At 42.1% G+C, this 21,668-nt stretch overlaps 1 pseudogene; it reads left to right on the top strand.

Moving 5' to 3' along the window:
• Positions 1-6,575: 6,575 nt before the first annotated feature.
• LOC132689878 (large ribosomal subunit protein uL1 pseudogene) lies at positions 6,576-12,397 on the top strand (annotated as a pseudogene).
• Positions 12,398-21,668: the final 9,271 nt, after the last annotated feature.

Here is a 21,668-nt window from a genome sequence, read left to right as displayed (position 1 = left end):
CTAAAGACACCAAGAAGGTTACGCTTGCTGCCACGGTAGTTCACCCCCATCGCATCTTAATTTTACTGCATTCACTGCTCAGGTTTTCCCAAGTCTCGTCCACTTGGCCGTGCCAGAAGGCTCTCGTTACTCCCTAATGGATTGTAATCTTCAGGGGGAGCTTTGCCTCTTGAAACAAGAGTCCCCTGTGTTACCCAGACCTCTAAGTGTTGACAGGCCCGGAGAGGGGCTGGAGGCTTTAACAATTTCATTTGCTTAATGCTGCTTCATGTCAAATTCTATTACACTGGCATCTAAGGGACAGAGCAAAGCTTCTGGGCGGAGTTCTGCTTTGGCCTGTCCAATTTAGGTTTACCCCTCACTTACTATAGAAATGATCTTATCCTTTCACACAAAGAAAAATCTATTTTTAAACATACTTGACTCTGTAAGTCATTTTGCTTAGGTTAGGAATATTCTTTTTTTGAAATGCAAATAATCACCCTTCAATGGATTCATTTGAGCAACAGCTTCAGAATTGAAACCTATGTTAATCTTCTACGTATTAGAAATTCGGAGTAGTTGCCAAATAAATATTCATCTACTTTTCACCATTTGGATTTTTAAGGTTATAGTCTGTATAACCGCATGTACATGTGTATTATCCCTCATTCAATCAACAAATATTTATTAAGCACCTCCTTTAGACCTGACACCTGCTGGGTGCTGGTTATGTGATTATAGCCCTCCTGGAAATAGTCTCTAGGGATTTCAGGTTTACCTACTCAGTGGCATTTCAAGCTTCTTGAGAGATCATGTCTTGACTCCCTTTTTTTTAGCTCCAGAAGAAATTAAAATCGGTGTAAGAGGCACTTAGCAGGTGCTAAATGACAATGAAAAAATAAAATCAAATCAGAGCCAATTTATATTGCTTAACAAAATTGACTTATCACATGGGCTTTGGGATTCTTTTGAAAGAAGGCTATGGGATGAAATGGAATGTTTCTGTTCACTCTCTCTCTTTTTTTTAAGGTCTGTTTATTTATTTTTAGACAGAGAGTATGAATGGGGAAGGGGCAAAGAGAGAGAGAGAGAATCCCAAACAGGCCCCGCACTGTCAGCACAGAACCCAATGTGGGGCTCGAATTCACAAACTGCAAGATTGTAACCTGAGCAGAAGTCAGATGCTTAACCAACTGAACCACCCAGATGCCCCTGTTCTTGCCTTGGCTTAAAGTCTTTTCAATGGGTGAAGCCAGTACTAGTGGATGGCAGAGAATAAGGACTAAGGACTATTTAAAGTACTTGAGATGTGGGAAAAACTATTTCTACATAGGCTCTGGTACAACCTCTGCTACAGATGTGACAAATGAAGCTTGGTGAGCTTAAGGGACTTACTCAAACCTGCCCAGTGTCTTAGCAGTAGTGGCAATGCTGGGAACCAAACCCTGATTTTGGAATTCTCAATTCTTTCTGCCATGTATTACTTTTTAAATATTTTTATTAAAAATAATTTTTTAATGTTTATTCATTTTTGAGAGACAGAGAGAGAGACAGAGCACGTGCAAGGGAGGGGTAGAGAGAGAGAGGGAGACACAGAATCCAAAGCAGGCTGCAGGCTATGAGCTATCAGCACAGAGCCTGATGCGGGGCTGTGAGATCATGACCTAAACTGAAGTTGGACGCTCAACCGACTGAGCCGCCCAGGTGCCCCTGTGATGTCTTACTTTTTATTCAACTCTGGTAATCCTACTTCTGCCTTGGTTGGGGTTTTTAAATTATAAGCAACAGAACCTGGTTCTGACAAATTTAAGCAAAAAATTAAAAAACAAACAAACAAAGGAACATCTTGGAAGGATATAGAGTGGTTTATAAAAATAAAGGAAGACTTGAAGAACCAGAACTTTGAAAAGGCTAGCCTCATGTTGTTCCTTGCCTTTGGAGAGCAGAAATTAAGAGGCAGTCTCTTCTGGGAGCCACCATCAGAATCAGTCCCAAGAGCGTTCAGGATTGACTGCTGCACTCGTGATTCAGATTCCAGTGAAGGGCCTCTGATTGGTCTAGCTCGGGACAACTGCCAATGCGTCAGGCGGGGGAGGGTGGGTCACTTTGATTGACAGTCCCAATAAAATTGTATCCATTGAAGGTTCCAAATCAAAACCAGGTGCTGGTTTTTATCAGATGAGGGGGAATGGATGTATGTTAGGCAAAACCTATGGAGCTTCAGGACGCAAATGACTATTTCCTCTGAAAGCAAGTCTCATACATACATAGGCATTGCCTTCTCCAAATATTTACCACTCAGTTCATGCCTGTAATTCTATCTCTGAGCCCCATACTCCCAGCATACTTTACAGGGAGAATGAAGGTCTCTAAAGGGAGACACTTATGACTCCTCTGCTCTACCTGAACATTTCTCCTCACTTTCAAGTTTCTTTCTCTTCTAAGACCATAACTTCATATAATCACCAGGCCCTACCATCATCCACCTCATTTGGGGATCTTGCTGCAAAAGTTCCTTCTTTGTCTACCCTATCTCCCCATGACCCTGTGGTTTAGGTGGTGTTGCATTCTTACCTCTGGGAGAGAGCGTGACACCCTCAGCTCTCTCCTCAATTCCATCATGTGTGTCCAGCACTGACCTAGGGATTTCTCTCTGAAAAAAAGGAGAATGCAGGGATAACTGGGAAGACCCATAAGAGAAACCAGAAGATGGGCATGTGATGAGCAGATAGGTGAGCAAAGCAAGGAAGGATTGAAATTGCAAACTAGGGAAAGAAATGTAGAGCACTGTCATGTATCACGGAGAAAATAGTATGGGACTAGTTTCAGGGCTTACCAGATTGGTTTGGATTTATTAAGTGTGGTGGCTTATGCCCTAGGGTGATTAATGGTGCCTCTCAGGGTTTGACACTTCCACCTAGATGACCCGTGTTAAGCTCAGCGTGACTAAATGTCATCTTCCCTAGTTGCCACCATACTTACATCAAACCTTTTTCTCATTCAGTTTCTCATTATTGCTTGTCCAGCTACAATCCACGGATTTTTCTCTTTTTGGAAATCTCAGCAAGGCCACAAAAGAAACAAAGCAGAGTAACCATGGTCAACTCATGGACCTTTTATTCTGTTTTGAATATTTACTCTCGAGCACTTGACAAAAGTTCCTCCATCCTGACTCACACCCCAGATGACCTACTTCCTCTTGAGGCTCATGATTCAGCTACTGGGAGTAGCCTATGATCTTTTATTTCCTCCTTAATCTTGATTTGGCCTGTCAACATGACAGTAGTCCCCCCCCTTGCTTAGAGGAAAATTTTGAATGAAGCATCCAATCAGCAGGTGACTGATGACCTAGATGCTGGTATCCATGGCTCCCTCCTAGAAAAATTGGAGTGTACCAAACATGAGACCTTTATGGAAGCACCATTATTCCAGTCACGATGACAAAGGATGTATTGATCAGACGGCATTTGGTTATAAGTAACAGACACCCAGTAAATCAGCTAAGTAACTGCTTTATTATTGTACAGAAGTACAGATGTACAGAAGTCTCAAAGAAGTGAATAGCTGGGCTTCCCTGGGAACTGCTACATCTTCTGGTGACCTCTCCGTCTGCTTTTTCCTTTCTGCTTGCATTGCTCTCTCGTTGCTAAGGAGTGCCTGTTTCATTGATCTCTTCGTGCCTTTCCTAACAACAAGCTCCTGTGTGGCTTGGGGCTGTTATGGCCCTCTCCGTCAGCTGGGCTGGTGGTGGGGGAGCCGTCCAAGGGGAGGGTTGTGATCAGGCATGCTCCAAACATGTGTTTGGAGTTCGGATCCTTCTTCATCGTGGGCGGTAGTGGGGGGCTCCATCCTCCTTCATCTTATATCTTGCCTCTGGTTACGTAGTACTGCACTCTAACGATTTAACTGTGATACACAAAACCTCAAGTGGACGCCTCCATGGGACCCAACACACCTCTCTCACGTAGAGATAAGAAACTTAGTATCTACCAACCAAGAGGAAGGGACTCTCAGGAAGTCTGTGTCTGTCTCTGTGAGAAATAGTATTGGAAACCGATGAAGATCCATTGCTGAAACCCGACAGCGAGATACTTAACGTAGTTACTAGCTGTGCTAACTGATTTAATGAACAGGCAATGTAACAAATGAATGTGTTTACCAAGTTAACTCGTGAAAATGAATATCTGTAATTAAAGCGGCTCACAACTGACAGGCAAACAGGAAATTATTGTTATTATTATACACAAATCATCTTAAAATACCAGAACTTAATAAATGGGGGAAAAAACAAACAATGGCTAGAACTGTCTGCTAAATAAAAAATAATGACGAACACCTGTGGTCTTTTTATAGGACTCCAGTGGAGATTTTTTTTTTTGAAGACCTAATTATGTTTTTGTAATGGTACCATTTCATTATTTCTCTGTAGCATTATTAAAAGAAAATGTCCATATTTTCTCTGTGTAAAAGGTCTGGCACATAGATTCAGGCATGGCGTTTTCTTAATGCTGCAGATACTCTGACAGTCCTAGCTACTTACTGGCAAAGAATATAGCCCTTGGCAAGGCTTGGTTTTTCTCTTTGGTAATACTGGAACCTGGCCAGGGGATAAGGGTGATGTAGACCCCTTCAGACAGATTCTGCCAGCAACTAACTGAGAACTCGTGTAGCCGAGTGGGGGAAAAGAGCCAGCTCTCCAATTAGCGTCCCTAGTCTTGAATCTCAGTTTTGTCCCTTCCTGGCGGTGTATCCTCTGGCGAGTTACTAAACCCCCCTGTGCCTCACTTTTCCCATTTGTAAAATGAGGGTAATCATTATACACATCGAAGAGGATTATTGTTTGAACTAATACCTGAAAAGAACTTATTGTGCCTGGCACATCAGCTACTATTCTTACCTGCGAGTTACCATTCTGTGGGTCTTCTTTAACCAAGCAGGTTCTAGGAATGCAGCACCAGGATGCCCTAGCCATGTAGTTGGGCGGAGCAGCAACATGAGTGGTCCAGATCTCCAGCGCTGGAAATTTATTTTCTTTATAGCACGGAACACCATTTGAAAGGATCTTGCTTACCTATTATCTGCCTCCTGTCACTAGAACATAAGCTCAGAGGAGGGAGTGCTGTGTGGAGGGGGCACCTGGGGATAGCTTTCGGGACAGATGATTCTGTGGACACGTTTTACTTCACCACTGCCCTCTATCCTGGTAAGCGGATATAAATTTGGGAAGGGGGAGAAAGAATTACAGAACATACAAAATATTCTTTTAAGTTGTAAGAGTGGAGATGGGTGAAATTAAAGGCAAGAAATTTGGCCACTCTTGTGAAGATATCTTCCTTTTTTGTTTTTGTTTTTGTTTTACTTCTGGGTCTGGTCCTGGAGCTCACCTCAATTATATATAATGCTCGTCTAAGAGATAAGTATAGAAAAAGAGCATTCTAGAATTTAAAGGAATTGATTCAGGCTGTTGAAGTGGTTGTTCAAAATAATTTCGTGCCTTCCTAAAATGGATTGCGGGAAGGTCGCTCTTCCTTCTTACTCATTTCTGTCATACGCCTTCAGGCAAAGAATTTAAAGAAGTTCACGTATAGTAAAGGGTTCTACATCCCCCTTGAGCTGTTGTCCCTGAAGGGAAGGGTCAAGTAGAAACCATTTCTTCATGTCCCCTGATTCCCTTTGGGCTTTGGTCATATTGCACAAATTGAAGTTGGGATGAATAAAAGAGAAGCGATCAAGAAATGGCAGGAGACAGTCTGCTGAGTGGCCAGCCTTGGTGACTTTCTTTTTTTTTTTTTTTTTTTTTTTTAATTTTTTTTAACGTTTATTTATTTTTGAGACAGAGAGAGACAGAGCATGAACGGGGGAGGGTCAGAGAGAGAGGGAGACACAGAATCTGAAACAAGCCTTGGTGACTTTCAAGCAGCTCTTGTTCTCTAAATTAAAGGAGAAATTGAAGACATGGCCATAAATATAAGACAAAAGTCAATGGCAATGCAATGAAAATCTTACCACTGTGCTCATAGAAGCAGCCCCCTGGTGAGGCAGTAGATAACTACTGTATAGATACTATTGTGTGAAAGTTTTCTCCAAGAACAGACTGAGCTGCAGAAGAGGTAAACGCACATTGCATATGGGAAAGAGTACTGACGGGGGCAGGATAGACCCTACTGAAGTCCTTGGTCTTGAGCCTCTGTGAAAGGCGAGGGCAAGTTGGATTAAGGGATTTTGCAGCCAGGACTTTGGAGTTTTTGCATTTATGGGAGCTAACAAAAAGAGATAGTCTTTGACCCAGAACAATTAGAAAAGAATGTTCTAGAATTCTTGAGTCAGCCCAGGGAAAAAGATGTCAGCAGTGTGGCTAGGAAGAAATAGTTGAATACTCTCAGAAGGCAGCCACCAACATGGTGGTTAAAACCAAGGGCTTTGAAATCAGACATAAATTCAAGTCTCCTCTCTGAAATTTAATATCTGTGTAAAGTTGGGGAAGCTACTTACACCACATAAGCCACGGTTTTCCTCTTTCTGCAATGAAGATAGCAGTCCTTACCTTATGGAATTACTGGTCAGATTAAATAAGATAATAAATAGAAAACAGCATGGTGCTCCCTCAGTATATGGAACTGTCACCATGCAAGCAGTGTGAAATGGTAGAGGTGGTAAGAAATCATATTGATATAGATGACACACTGTCTTCAGGTAATTTAGTCTCTCAAGCCTTTTCTACTTGAAAAGGAGGCTTTCTTCCCTAATTTATTCTGACCCAAAGAATTACACCCTCTTAGATAGACAAAGTGTTATTTAGAGATTTCCAATATGCCACCTTGATTTTAATGTTTACACAGATGAAAAGTGGCTTTTGCAGATTTTCTTTTTGATATACTATGATCTCTCAACATTTAATAAAAAGGATGTATTTTGACCAAAACAGCCCGTCAATTCAGTCAAACATCTAATTTGCCAGATTCTCCCCTCCCTCAACCTGAGTGACAGGCTGTTTGCCAACTTGATCTAATCAACTGAATGTTTTTGGTGCTTTGTCGATACAGACTCAAGTGATTTTTTTGTCTTTGTTATTTGCATGGACAACGGTACTGGATTTGAAGAAAGTGAGTGATCCTGGTGAATTTAAACCATTTGCTTTTGTGTTTCCTTCTTAATTTTGTCCTTTGAGGGCTTACGATCCAAAGGGAATATGTAGGGAGGACCTAGAAGAAGAGACTGGAAAATGAACCTGGAATGGATACTGGGTAATTAATGATCATGCTCTGGGGGTGAGGTTTTAGAACGGAAAGTATGGGCAGCTTAAATGTAACTTGGGGCTTGGCCCTGAGGACCCGTTCCCAGGTTGGAGTTAGGTTGGTTATAAGGAAGCCCTGTTTGTCTCCAATTTCTGTACCCATTGCCCTTCCACCTGTGTAGTGGAAATTTAATTTTTCTTGCCTCCCAGCCTCTATTCCTAATTTTCTTTAAGAAGTAATTCCATCATTTCCTTTTGGTAAATTACCTGTCTCCAGCCAAGTATGGGCTTGCTTTGTTATACTTAAATCAGGTTAGCATTCTCTCTTCTACTTTTGTCACAAGCTAGGTCCCTGCTCTCCTGGGACTCAGATTCATTGGGATTTTAAGGGCAGAAAATGTATTAGGAGCACATTCATCGGAGTGGGGGAAGTATGAGAAGGTTATGTCATTCCTGCTCTCCAGACCCCCAGTCCCACCCTGCTTTCTACATTTTTCTGAGCTTGGTTCTCTAGCCTTCCTACCTCCCTAACCCTAACCCCGTCCTCATAACCTAAGGCTTCCCTATTCTGGCTAAGTTAGTCGGAATCTGTTTATGGGACTTGCAAACAAAGATGGGACTGTCGCCATTGGTTGCCCGGCCAACAGACATTGTCCTCTCTATTGTATGCTCACAGGTCTGCCTCACACAACAGAGGCTGATTATGTATTCACGTTCATGGCATCTCCTGAAGTCAGGTAGAGGTGGCTGTATTCGTTAGCTACGCCTGCTGTAACAAAGTACAAAAACTGGGTGGGCAGGGGGGGCTTAAACCACAGGAATTTGTTTTCTAGTTCTGGAGGCTGGCAGTCCAAGATCAAGGTGTCAGCAGGGCTGCTTCCTTCTGAGGGCTGTAAGGGAATGATTTGTTCCAGACTCCTCTCCCTGCCTTGTAGATGGCTGTCTTCCTTCTCCCCGTGTCTTTACATCACCTGCCCTCCGTGTCCAAATTTCACTGGTGGCTAAGACCCACCTTAAAGACTTCACTCCTTAAAAAATAAATGTTTATTTATTTATTTTGAGAGAGAGAGTGGGGGAGGGGTAGAGAGAAAGGGAGAGAGAGAGAGAGAGAGAGAGAGAGAATCCCAAGCAGTCTCCCGGCTTTCAGCACAGAGCCCAACAAGGAGCTTGATCCCATGAACTGTGAGATCATGACCTGAGCTGAAGTCAAGAGTCAGATGCTCAACCAACTGAGCCACCCAGGTGCTCCAAGACTTCACTTTAATTTGATTACCTCTGTAAAGACCTTATCTTCAAATGAGGTCAGACTCTGAGGTATTGGAGGTTAGGACTTAAATGCATAAATTTTGGGGAGGCACAATTCAAACCTTACAAGTGGCCAAGTGACTCAGTTCTGACCAAAGAGGTTTAAGGGGAATGTTCTTTCTGGAAGAAGTTTTCCTGTGTGGCAACAGAGAGAGATGTATAACGAAAGGGCTTATTCTCTCCTGTCCTGCTTTGGATGCTGTAGTGTTAGGATATAATACTCAGGGTTATGGCAGCCATCTTGTAATCATGAGCTTATATGCTGGAGGCTGAATCTCTACTTTGTAGGAATGTAGAGTAAAAGAATGGAAAAAAGAAAGTAATAAGGATCCATGATGCAATGCTGAACCAACACAGGAACACTTAGCTCCAAACTTAAATATGTGAGATAACTAAATGCCTTGTTTAAATTACTGTCCCTTGTTATCATTCCTCCTTGAGATAGAACCCTCCCTAGATCCAATAAAATCCTCAGTGGCTTATGTCCCCACTCCTTTTCTCATTTCCTCAATATTGCATGTTATTAATGTATCCAGAGTATAAATGTCGGATATCACATCTGATCATAAAATTTCAAGGTCATCCAACTGGGTCCCTTGCTTCTACCTTTTCTGATGCATAGATTTCTCCTGACATCTGGGTCCGTGGCAGAATAAGCCCACAACTAAATCTCTGTTGCATTAGATCACCCCACCCTGGGAAGTACAGTTCATTTCTTTGCCATTTTTCCTCACATTTTACTGGAGGTGTGGTGAATACTGACATGGGGTCATGAAGGAGTGTGGGCATGAGGCAGGCTCACAGAGAAGCTAGCTTTTAAATTAGGGCTTCTTCTCCTTTTGTGTTTTATTTCATTTTAATTATTTATTTGAGTTACTATCCTATAGGGAAGGCCTGATCAAAGTCTTTAACTGCATTGAGGAAGAATAGATGAATAAAACAATTAAAATTGTCCTGGAGAGAGTGACATACTTACCTCCCAGGGTTGTTAGGATTAAATGAGCTAATACTATGTATGAAGCACTTAGTACAGTGCCAGGCTGGGTAAGAATTGCTATGTAAGTATTAACAATTAATGTACAGCTTATCAATTTATCACGCTGCTGATTGTTTATGTGCTTAAAGGAAAGCTGGGACATTTCTGCAGAATCCATAATAGCCTGAGAAGGTGGTACCCAAATTTGACCATGTGTTAAAATCAGCACTAACCAGGGTGATGCCTAGCCCCACTGAATAGGAATCTGGAGTTGAGGCTCGAAAAATCTTCATTTCTAGACTGTACCCCGCACGGTTCTGATGAAGCTGGCCTCATACCCTATGTGGAAATTATTGACAGTCCAAGGACAATGGCAACTTTTTGCTTATCAGATCTTAGCTATAGTGGCAATGGGCCAGGCATCATGGAAAAACCTGGAAGAAATCATTTAATCTAGGCCCTTATTTTGTAGATAGGAGGTTGAAGGCTAGAGCGGTAAAATGACTACTGAAACCACAGAGCTAGTTAGTGGCAGAGATGGAGCCCAAACTCCCACCTGGAACCTTTTCTTTGACCTTCTTTCCTACCCTCTTACCCTCTGCTAAGCTACATACAAATGGCAAGATGGGGCTATCTTCCTAGTACTTCTCCCATTTTCGTGGTGTCTAGAAATGAGTAAGAGTCTAACGTATGTGTTTAATGGTGAATGAATTGTACTTCAACCATCTTCCTCTACCTCTCTGACTCATGTGCCCAAAAGAGCTCAGGTTTGCAACAAGTGGGGAGTTACGAGCTCTACACCGATGGGGCTCAGTCAGACAGGGAAGAGGGGAGGTTGTGTCCTCTGTTACATGCAGATTGGTCCCTCAGGGCTTTTGGGATTCTCATGGATGGAACCTTTTCCTTGCTACCTCCTAAGAGTAAGACTTATGCCTAGAACTTCATCTTGGCCAAGATGCTTGTGGTTCAAGGTTAAAGAAACCAACGTGAGCTTTCTTAAGTAGGAGGGGGTACTTATTGAGAGGAGACTGGCTTATTCCATGGAGCCCAAGCGCCTCAGCGTGAACCACTCCAGGAGTTACTAAACCGCTAGGGACTTAGGCCACCATGTGTTCTTCTCTTGCATCTCTACTCTTCTGTCCCTGCAAATGTGCCTTCTCTGCTTCTCCAGCTGCAAGATCCAAGATGACCAGGCCGTAATTTCTAGGGATTCTCCTTCTTCCCCAATCCCTTATTTATAGGCATAGGCAAAGTTCTCTAGCTGCCTTTAGGTCACAATTCCAAACTTCTTGGGTAAAGCCTTTATTTGCCCACATGGGGCCATGGGGCCATATGTTCTTGGATTAGCTCTGGTTAGGGCCTCTGGGGTCCTAGCATTAGCATTACAGAATGCCCACGTGAGTGTCAGAGTAGCTGTGGACAAAGTGTAGCTCTTGCAGATAGTCTGGAGGGAGGTGTGTGTGCATGTGTGTGTGAGATGGCAGACTCTCTAAGCGTCTACGGGAGGTGGGTTTGTCAACTTTACTATGAAAACAAACAACCCCCAAATCCCAATGACTTACGACAATAAACATTTACATCTCACTTTACATGTGCTGTGGCTCTGTGCCACGTGTCTTCTCAGCCAGGACTCAGGTGGAAGAAGCGGCCCTTCTCTGGGAAATGTCTTTCTTGTCACAATGAGGAAAGAACAAGAGGCAGGGCCAAACTATGCACCTGCTCTGAAAGCTTCCCCTTGGAAGTGGCTTGGCTGGAGTCTGCTCACAGTCCGTTGGCCAAAGAAGTCCCAAGACCAAGCCTAACGATGAGGGAAGGAGCGCACACCACCTCCAGGAAGACTCTGCAGTTCCATCATTGATGGGCAGGCGGGGGGATCCTTTACAACTAAGTGTGAACGATAACAGTCGGTTGCAGCAGGTCTTAATAACGGCAACAATAATTAACCTTTAACAAATGTTTAAAATGAGCTAGACAGAGTGCAAAGAGGCTTATGCAAATTGCCTCATTTAATTATCCCAATAACCTTATGAAATAACCACTATTGCCCTCATTTTATTGACTAGAAAATGGAAGCTTATATAGGTTGAACAACTTGCCTCCTGCTACAGCCTGTAAGTGGGACTGCCCGGATCCAACCCAGGTGCTCACGGGGAATGCCACCTGTATCGGTTTCCTGTGGCTGCCGTACCAAATTACGACAAACGTAGTGGCTTAAAACAACACGCATAGAGCTCCTTTTCCGGTTGTTGCAGCGAGCGGCACCGTGAGCAGCGGTCTCGCAGGACATCTTACACAAGGCCGTGCCGGAAGTCCTGCACGGGAACCAGTGCCAGCACCCAAAGTTTTTGGAGGGGGTGGAGCTGTAGATCACCTTGAAGAGCTACAACTCTCAGGAGGACAAATGCTTCTCGGCACCATCAGGCTTAAGTCCACTCCCCACTCCAGGTTCACCGTATTTGGGGCGACCAGCAGCACCGTGATGAGGCCAAGGCTCTGAACTTTTCCCACATAGACACTGAGGCACCGAAGAAACTCAACGACTATAAAAAAATTAGGCAAGAAACTGGCCAAAAAGTATGATGCCTTTTTGGCTTTAGAATCTCTTATTAAACAGATCTCACGAATCCTGGGCCCAGGCCCGAATAAGGCTGGCAAGTTCCCTTCCTTGCTGACCCACAATGAGGACATGATGGCCAAGTGAAGTCCATGATCAAATTCCAGATGAAAAAGATGCTGTGTCTTGCCGTGGCTGTTGGGCACGTGAAGATGACAGATGATGAGCTTGTGTACAACATCTAATCAGCTGTCAATTTTCTGGTGTCATTGCTCACGAAGAATTGGCCGAATGTCTGGGGTTATACATCAAGAGCACCATGGGCAAGCCCCAGTGCTCATGCTAAGGCATAGTTTAAGAAACACTAGTGCTACTAAAAACCCAACTAACAAACCAACCAACACCCCCCCACCCTGCCCCACTCCATCTATTATCACATAGTTCTGAAGTCTGACCTGGGTCTCACTAGGCTAAAATCAAGGTATAAGCAGGGCTGCATTCATTTTTGGACACTTTAGGGGAGAGTCCATTTCCTTGCATTTTCCAGCTTCTAGAAGCTGCCCCCATCCCTTGATATGTGTCCCCTTCCTCCATCTCTGAAAGTCTGTAGTGGTGGGTTGAGTCCTTCTTGCATATTACTCCAACCCTGCTTGCATTGTCATATCTACTTCCCTTTCTCCTCTGCCTCTCTCTCCTACTTTTAAGGACCCTTGTGATTACATTGAGCCTATCCAGATAACCCGGGATTATTTCTCCATCTCTAGGTCCTTAATCACACCTGCAGTCTCTTTTGCCATGTAAGGTGACATATTCAAGGGTTCTGGGGATTAGAATGTGGACATCTTTGGGAGAGTGTTATAATGCCTACCACACAGCCTTCCTTCGGTGCTGTATATGGCCTCCAAGAAACCTCTGAAAGAAAGGACAAAGCTAACCATCCCTCCCGCTCTCATTTACTGATATTTCCATAAATCAAGAGCAATAGTGCTTATGCACAAATAAAGAGAGAGAGACAGTAAATCAGGGAATCAACATAGAGCTCAAAGCTGATTGTCTGTTTGTTAGTTGTGTAGGAGAGAAAGCCTATTGCTGGCTCTTAAAGTAGAAAAACCAACTTATTTCATTACTAGTGTTCCTGGCATGATGCCATAATTAATATATGGTAACAATATTACTAAGAACGAAAACATACAATTATGCCCTTAAAAATGTCAACATGAAAAGTAAACTTAATAAAAGATAGGCACAGAAACATATATAACAAAGATTATCTTTAATAATGAAATTATTTATGATCAAACATTTATACTTAATTTCAGTTCAATTCTAAAATAGTCACAGTAATGTCATGATTAAATATTAATGCTAGCAGAAACAACCTAATTGGGAGGTTATTAAAGCTTCAAATTAAGTTTCTTTTTCTTTTCCTAACCAAAAAGTTCTGCCTAGAAGGGCATCAGGGGATTTTCAGCACATGTGTTTTATTCACATTGATTTGCTGGGCTGAGAAAGGGACTGCGTCAAAAGAGGTTAAGCCCAAAGTCCCAGGCAATATCATGGGACATTTTCTGTCTCTCCTTTGACTAACCAGAGGAGTGGTCATTACTCTTGCCTTTCTTGGAGCAGAGCTGGCTGGAGCTTGGAGTATAACAAGTTATCGATTGCTGCCTAGTGAACCACCCCAAAACTTAAAAACAACCACTTTATTGCACACAATTCTGTAGGTCAGCAATTTGGGCTGGACTTGAGCTTGTCTCATCTGGGGTCACTTCTGGTTGCTTGACTGGAGCTGGGTATCTATGATGGCCTAACTCACATTTCTGGTGATTGGTGCTTGGCTGTCAGTGGGGTCACATGTCTATGTGAGCCTAGTCTAGGCTTCTTTATATGGTGGCTGAGTTCTAAAAACAGCAAGAGAAAGACAGAGTAAACCTTAATTTGCAAATGTCATTTGAGCCTCTGCCTAGGGCTTGTTCGCAGACCATCCTATTGGCCAAAGGAAGTCACATGACCAAGACAACAGTCCCATTGGAATGATCTATACCTGGGCATTGATAGAAGAAGGCACGATTCACTGGAGACCATGACTATCCATCAACCTCATGGGAAATTATCTAGCATGCATTTAGGATTCTCCAGAGATAAATGACACAGAAAAGGGAGTATGAATGTTTTATGCTCTCCATATCCTAATAGGTTTGTTGTCCCCAAGAAAGAAGCCATGCACATTTTGGTCATTCAAGAGCAAGCTCCCTGTACAGGTTCCTCTTACCTTCTTAATGCTTTGGCCAGAGATGGAGTGCCCATGATCAAAGACTCATGAATTGTTTAAATCTCTTCATAAGCTGAGAAGCATGTGACACCCATTCTGCTCTGACAGGACCCTAGACTGAACATCACCTCAGGAGTCTAGGCCATTACTCTTCAGTGGCAAAGCCCAGATTCAGATTGTGCTTCTGCAAAGAGTTGTATGCATACATCGTTGTGCCTCTGGATGTACTCTAACAGATTTTCTCCCTATGTACTCTATCAATTACTAGGAGAGGATTGTTGATATCTCCAACCACAACTGTGGATTTGTCAATTTCCCTTTTTAGTCTATTGGGTTTTGCTTCATACATTTTGAAGCTCTGTTATTGGGTATAATTTAGAATTGTTAGATCTTCTCAGCGATTTACCTTTTGTCATTAGATATTAGGTACTATAATACCTGTAATGTTAGAAATATCATTAGAAGATTCTGGGTCGTATCTATGTTTTGAAGTCTGCTTTGTTTAATATTAGTAAAGTCCCTTCAGCTTCCACATAATTAGCATTTGTACGATGTCTTTTTCCTATTCGTCTATTTTAAACTTACCTATATTCCTTTGCTTTGGCTGCTTTTGGGATTTTTTTTAATCATTGGCTTTCAGCAATTTCATGATGGCATTTTGGTGCAGTTTTTCTTTAAGTTCATTCAACTTCTGGTTCATTGAGCTTCTTGAATCTGTGGGATTGTGGACCTCTGGATGAATGTTCTTTCTTTGTCAATCTTTTTTTTTTTTTAATGATTATTGACAAACAAATCAGAAACAGAGTTTGAATTTGCCAAGACACAAAAGAACACAATATTGATTCACTAACTGAGGTTGGGACAGAAACAACCAGCTTGGTAAACACCAGGAAGAGTCAATTCATTTAAGGATCAAAATTTTCTATCAGGAGTCAGGATAGTTGGCCCTTGTCTATACCTGCCAGGTATGTGCTATGTAAACTTAGGCAAGTCACTTCTCCTTTAGTATCTCACCTTTCTTGTCTTGAAAATGAGGGATTTGGGTCTTCTGAAGCCTCTGCCAACCCCTATATTTCAGTGTTCCATGAGTTAATGCAGCCTTTTCAAAGCATGCTTCAGAAAACAGGAATCTCATGTAATGATTTAGAGGAAAAATCGTGTCTCCTTGTTCAAAGGCATCTGGGAAACTTTGCATACTATTGTATTTCATAGAATCTATAATGTTGTTAAATGAATACATACCATTACTTTATGCTCAACCAAGAAAGGCAAACTGCTACCAACCAAACCATGAAACCATTGAAAGACTTCTATAATATTTATGTAAATATATGTATTTTAAACAAATGATCAGAAGAGTCCAATTCAACATGAAGGAAGCCTAAGCAACTTAATTTGCTTACATTTTCTTCTTTAACACCCAAGAGTGATTTTGATGACTCTAAGTCATTGGCTCTTGTGTGATTTTACAAAGTATCCTCTTCTGTATCTTCTTCTATGTCATCAAGAGTTTGGATGATGCAACATTTCTTAAAAACATGCTCCACTATTGTTTCTGGGATTTTCTTCCAAGCCCCTGACACCCACTCTGCAAATTTTCATGCATATGTTCGGGCACAGCTGTTTTCTGGCTGACTACAACTGTAAGATGCATTTTGATTTCAGAAATGTTAAAATGTGGGAAAAAATGTGCATTTTGGAATGAAGGAAATATGGTATAATCCCTTCCAAGATATACATAATGCATGATGCATATTTAAGGCTCTGAGATATCCTACACTAAAAAAAGTCTGTTTAACTATTTATCCCAGTGTTTCCCAAACTTAACTGACCCTGGAATCTGGGCCCAATCCTAATATTTTCAGGACCTTAAAAGAGTATAAATGGAAGTCTATATACCAACATCTAAGTATTGAAAGTTATAAATTAAGCTAACAATACATTATATGGTATATGCTATATCTTCCTATCTTGGCAAATATACCTTCCTAATTACCTGGAAATCCAGGTTTGAATTCAGAATTCTTGGACACCTTGGACCTCTGTTTTGGAAGAGGTTGGCTCCCAGATCATGGTCTATTCTCTCTTCCATTTCACCCCTGGGTCCCATGCTATAAGAAGCCCCAATACACATGTGTGGACACTCCAGCTGCACATCCATATCCAAGTTTCTTCCCCTGGGAGCATGGAGGCTGTTTGGGTATGACGAGTGTAGACTAGAGGAGCCATGTGGGTTCTGAGTAGACATGTCTCCTTGGACCTGTGGATTCCTTATCCCAAAGGGCACAGGTTGGGGAGGGCCAGAGTAGCCCTCTGTTCCTTAAGACCTAGGTCAGGGGCTTCTCTTTCAGGGACCCAAAGATGGGATTGCTGGAATATTTTTATTACATAACACCTATCAACATTCCATGGAATAGGCAACATTTTCCAAGAGCTCCTCTGATGGTGGGTGGTTCTATTGGTGAATATGCTTGTACTTTCTTTCCCTTTCTTTTTCTCTCCTCTTCTCCACTGTTTGTTTTAAACCCTTCTTTAGTTGATTTATAGCAACCAATTTTTGTACAACACCTTTACCCCCTTCCAAAGACATTCATATCCTTTCTTCTCTATAGCATCTTTAGGGGGCACTGGGGGAAGTAACAGTACCCTCTTTTGATACTTTTGGTAGCTGAGGAAAACAGTGGAACAGAGCATTAAAACAACTGGTCCATGCCATTGAGAGCAGTAACTGTGTTAGGCTGGACCTCCAGACTCCACTTTGTCACTGCCAAGAGAAGAAATCAGTGGTACCTTATCTGTTAAGAGTGTGGACGTATGCATTAATGGATGCCTATGACAAGTTCCTAATTGTCATGTTTGTGCAGGGAGATGCTGTGTAGTAGGATGCAGAGGGTTGTAGCCAACGAAGGACAGGGATCTGGAAATAAGACATGTAGATCCCCTAACTCAGTCACCTCTCTCCCCAAATCTATTGCACAAAAATCTTGATATCAATTCAAGTTAAATGAAGGGAATTTGTTTTACCATCTGGAACAGTCTCTTGGCCCTCTTAGAAGTGTGAAAAGAGGAGCTCTACCAATGGAATGGAGACAAAATCCTGTTAAGTTGGGCCATAACTCTGTAGCGAGTGGCTAAGAACAGTGTGTGTGTGTGTGTGTGTGTGTGTGAACACTAACCACCTATTTACAAGTATAACCCCCACCCCACCCCAAGGTAAGCTTTTGATTCTATGAACAAAAGGAGAGATACTTCCCTTCCTCTTTTCCAGAAGCCTATACTCTAGAAGTCTTATCTTCTAGATGAGTAGAAGCTGGACCTTGGAAGTCCCTGTAACTCTCCTTCTGTTTGGTGTTTGACCATGAAGGTGAATGTACCCAGGAGAAGCCCCCTGCTCTGTTCAACCCAACCGGACAAGTTTACCCAGATTGACAACACTGGTAAGGTCCTTCCATTTTTCAAAAGGTTTGGAACTCAACACTCCCCTTTCAGGGGCTTTATGTACCTCCAACCACAGGTCTGCAGTGTAGGCCAGCTCCTTATACCTCCATTACAACAGGAGACTAAAGAATGCTAATTTCTTTTCTGGCATGGTACTTAAAATTCTCACTCTGAGCCAATTCACACCACAACCAGACTAGTTATTAGGCTGGTGTCAGTAACACCTCAGGTTCCATCGTATCTCTATGAAGGGTGGTATATTAATTGGGGTCTCTAAGGCTGTTGTTAGTGAGAATTCTAAAGCACAATTAGTGTTAATAGCCGCTATAATTGACAAGAACACTTTTGTTGCCTCTCTAAAACGCTTTGTCCCTTACACTGAAAGCCACAACACATGTATGTATAATCAGGAAACCCGTGGAAGACAGAAGACTAGTGTAATTAGAGTGACAGGTGACAGATTTAGCCTTTCAAATTAAGACCTAGAGTTAACACTGCCTTTATCCCCCCAGTCCCTAATCTAGTGGTATTATTTGCATGACTATAACCCTCTCCAAGATTATGCAGATGTTCTATATGACTGATATTTACTTTAAATATATGTCAAATATCCACGAGCTGAAAGAGAAGTTCAATGCAATTTGTACTTATCAAGAGGTGGGTGGCTAAGGCCAGAGCCACTATTTATCTTTTGATTTCTGCCCTAGTCTTTATGAATAAATAAGAATATGAGTCTCTGGGAAAACACTATCCATAGGGGAAAAGTCAACAGTAAGCGTGTGTTTGATGCTGTAGGACTCCTTGTTTTTTACGTTGCACCTTCTGAAGGATTGAGTCAGTGGTGATTTTCTTGTATGATCCAGCTGCACTCAAATGCTCCATGAAATGGTTCTACATCCTAGAGGAATTATTATCACTGATTTTTAAGGCTCCTCTCCCTATTGCCTTTCTCTCTGATTTCTGTAATAATTTTCTTGAGATAAATGCTATGTCCCACCTGAATAAAATATCAATTTTGGGAATGAAAGGAAGACAGAAAAGTTTGGGGAAAATAGAAGAGAATTCAGGTCAAGAATAGAGACTGGAAGATAAGAATTCTGGAAAGGTCATTGCCCACAGGATGGGACGGAGGACACAAGGAGCCCTGAGAGAACAAACACTTCATTTTGGGCACTAATGCTTTTCTACTACCACACAGCAAACCTGGAGTGTCCAGGAAGCATTTCTGGCCACCACCCTGAGGGTTTTACATTTGTTTGCTCGTTTGTTTACCTGCTTATTTCTATGAAAACCCCATCCAAAGTTGTGTTTGTTTGTTTGTCTGTTTGTTTGTTTGCTGTTCTAGCAGTGAGTTCACAGGATCTGGTCAAATAGACTGCTTTGTGATTTTTAAGACACCCAGAGAGTATAGCAGAAGTGGGAGTCATGTGTTAAATAAATATAGCAGTCCTTACCAAATATTTCCAACCCTCTGCCTTGTAGACGCATGGTAGGATTACACTTCCTGCTCCTCTAATGGTTGGATGGAGCTGTGCACCAGTCCAAATCAATGGGGGTGTGAGTAAAAGTAATGTTTGTCTTTTCTAGGGTGGGATGTCTCATTCCTGGTGCAAGACTGTCCAGAGCTCCCTTTTACCCTGGCATAGTTGTCAATAAGATTTGGGGGAAGTGGGGGTGGCTGCTCCATCCACCTACATCTCTGAATGACTGCAATGACAAAGGACATGAGCTCCTCTACTGACCTAGGATGGGCATGTGTTGTGAATGACCACTGTTGCTATAAGTCCCTGAGCTTTTGAAATCGCTTGTTACTAGAGCATATTCTAGCCTATTCTGATGTATGCAGTCAGTTTGAGACCAAGTCTGATGCACAAACTGTAAAGATTGTTCTGGCTACAGATGCATGTCTCAGTCGGGGTTTTCCAGAGAAACTGATTAAGAAGATTGTGTGTGTGTGTGTGTGTGTGTGTGTGTGTATGTGTATGTTTGTGTGTGTGCATGTGTCTATAAAGAGATTTGTTATAAGAAATTGACTCACGTGACTATGGAGGCTGAGAAATCTAAAAAATCTATCACCTGCAAGCTGGAGACCCAGGAGATCCAAAGATATAGTTCCAATTTGAGTCCAAAAGCCTGAGAACCAGGAATGACAATTACTATAAATTCTGGTCTAAAAGCCTGCGGGCTTAAGACCCAGGAAGAGCCAATAGTTCAGTTTGAGTCTGGAGTCAGCAACAGACAGACTCATGTCGCAGCTCAAGCTCTCAGGCAGAAGTTCCCTCTCATTTAACCTTTTTGTTCTCTTCAGGTCTTCAACTAATTGGGTGAGGCCCATCTGTATTAGGGTGGGCAATCTTCTTTATTCAATCTACCAATTCAAATGTTAATCTCACCCTAAAACACCCTTACAGACATACCCAAAATAACGTTTGACCAAATATCTAGGCAGCCTAGGGCCCAGGTAGAGTTGAGACATAAGTTTAGCTGTCATGAGATGCATTTGAGGCATCATGGGAAACAAATTCATTCTATGGTGAACAAATCTAGGAGCCAATAGGGAGTAATGGAATCTGGTGTTAAGACCAGTCCATTTGGCCAATGAGACTCCAAGGACCATTTTAGTGCAAGAGGGACAAATGTCTGGGGCTTATCTGTGAAAGCCACGTTATATAACAACCCCTCTTGACGTGCCAATGTGTGTTCCCATCTTGAATCTTTCCAGGGTACACAGGGTTCATATAGTTCTGATCTTGAATTTGTTTTCTCTAGTGCTCTTTTTGAAGGATGGGAAGGGCCTTTACCTCCTTCTTAGAAAGTCTTGTTATTTGGGCCTTAAAGTTGACTTTTTGGCAAAATGTTGCCAAGAGGACAATTTCCAGGGAAAACAAAACAAACCAACTGTAAGTTGGAGAGTCTACTTCACAGATCACTACACTTACCAGCTATGGTTATTCTAACTTTCATTACACATAATCCCACTAGTCTCCAAAGAGAGGCTGGCTTTCTGTGGATTTGAAGAGAATGTCAAAAGAAGGGTTAGCTCTTAAGACTGGGGTTAGGATCTAAAGGTATAAGACAAAAACTGTGTATAATCAAAAATTTCATTAAAAATATTTCAAATTTGGGGCACCTGGGTGGCTCTGTCAGTTAAGAGCCTGACTCTTGATTTCAGCTCAAGTCGTGGTCTCACGGTTCATGGGATTGAGCCCTGTGTTGGGCTCTGTGCTGACAGCATGGAGCCTGCTTGGGATTCTCTCTCTCCCCCATTCCCTCTGTGCCCCTCCCTAACTCACACGTGTGTGCTCTTTCTCTCTCCCTCAAAATAAATAAATAAACTTAAAACTTTTAAAAAATATTTTAAATTCACTAGGACATATAGCAAACATGGTTTAGGGGATACAGTATCAAACCTTAATACTTCCAGAACTGCCGTCTTCTCCTTAAAGTGTTGGAATCATGGTTTCTTGAGTTGAATAGATCTTGAGTTTCTTGCTTATGTGTAGTCACAGTATTATGTTAAAAACTCTTTTTTCTTCCTGAGTACATTCAACTGACTTTATAGAGACTGCATGTTTGTATATGGGGATTCCACCGGCCTTCCTGCTGTGTATGGCCGACATTAGTGTAAGAGAAGTTCAATTTAGAACCCAGTGTGGACTAGTACATGAAGTTTAAAAATTCTTGGCATTCTTTAGCAGACTTCTGCCCATCTTAGATGTCCTTAAAGGTCACCAGAGCAACAACCCCAAGGAATCATTTTAGTGGCAGATTTTCAAAAATTAGCTTTGAGCTCAATTTCTTGTTAAGTGAAAGTGATTAAAAAGGATTTCAAGCATGCAGCCCATGACGGCTGAAAGTGGCAGATGGTGTGAGCTAGTACATTATGTCAAGGAATCCATGTACATTT

This window comes from Panthera onca, chromosome E2 (genome assembly GCF_046562875.1).
Source record: "Panthera onca isolate mPanOnc1 chromosome E2, mPanOnc1 haplotype 2, whole genome shotgun sequence".
Taxonomy (NCBI): Eukaryota; Metazoa; Chordata; class Mammalia; order Carnivora; family Felidae; genus Panthera; species Panthera onca.
This window is presented reverse-complemented; position numbering and strand designations above follow the sequence as displayed.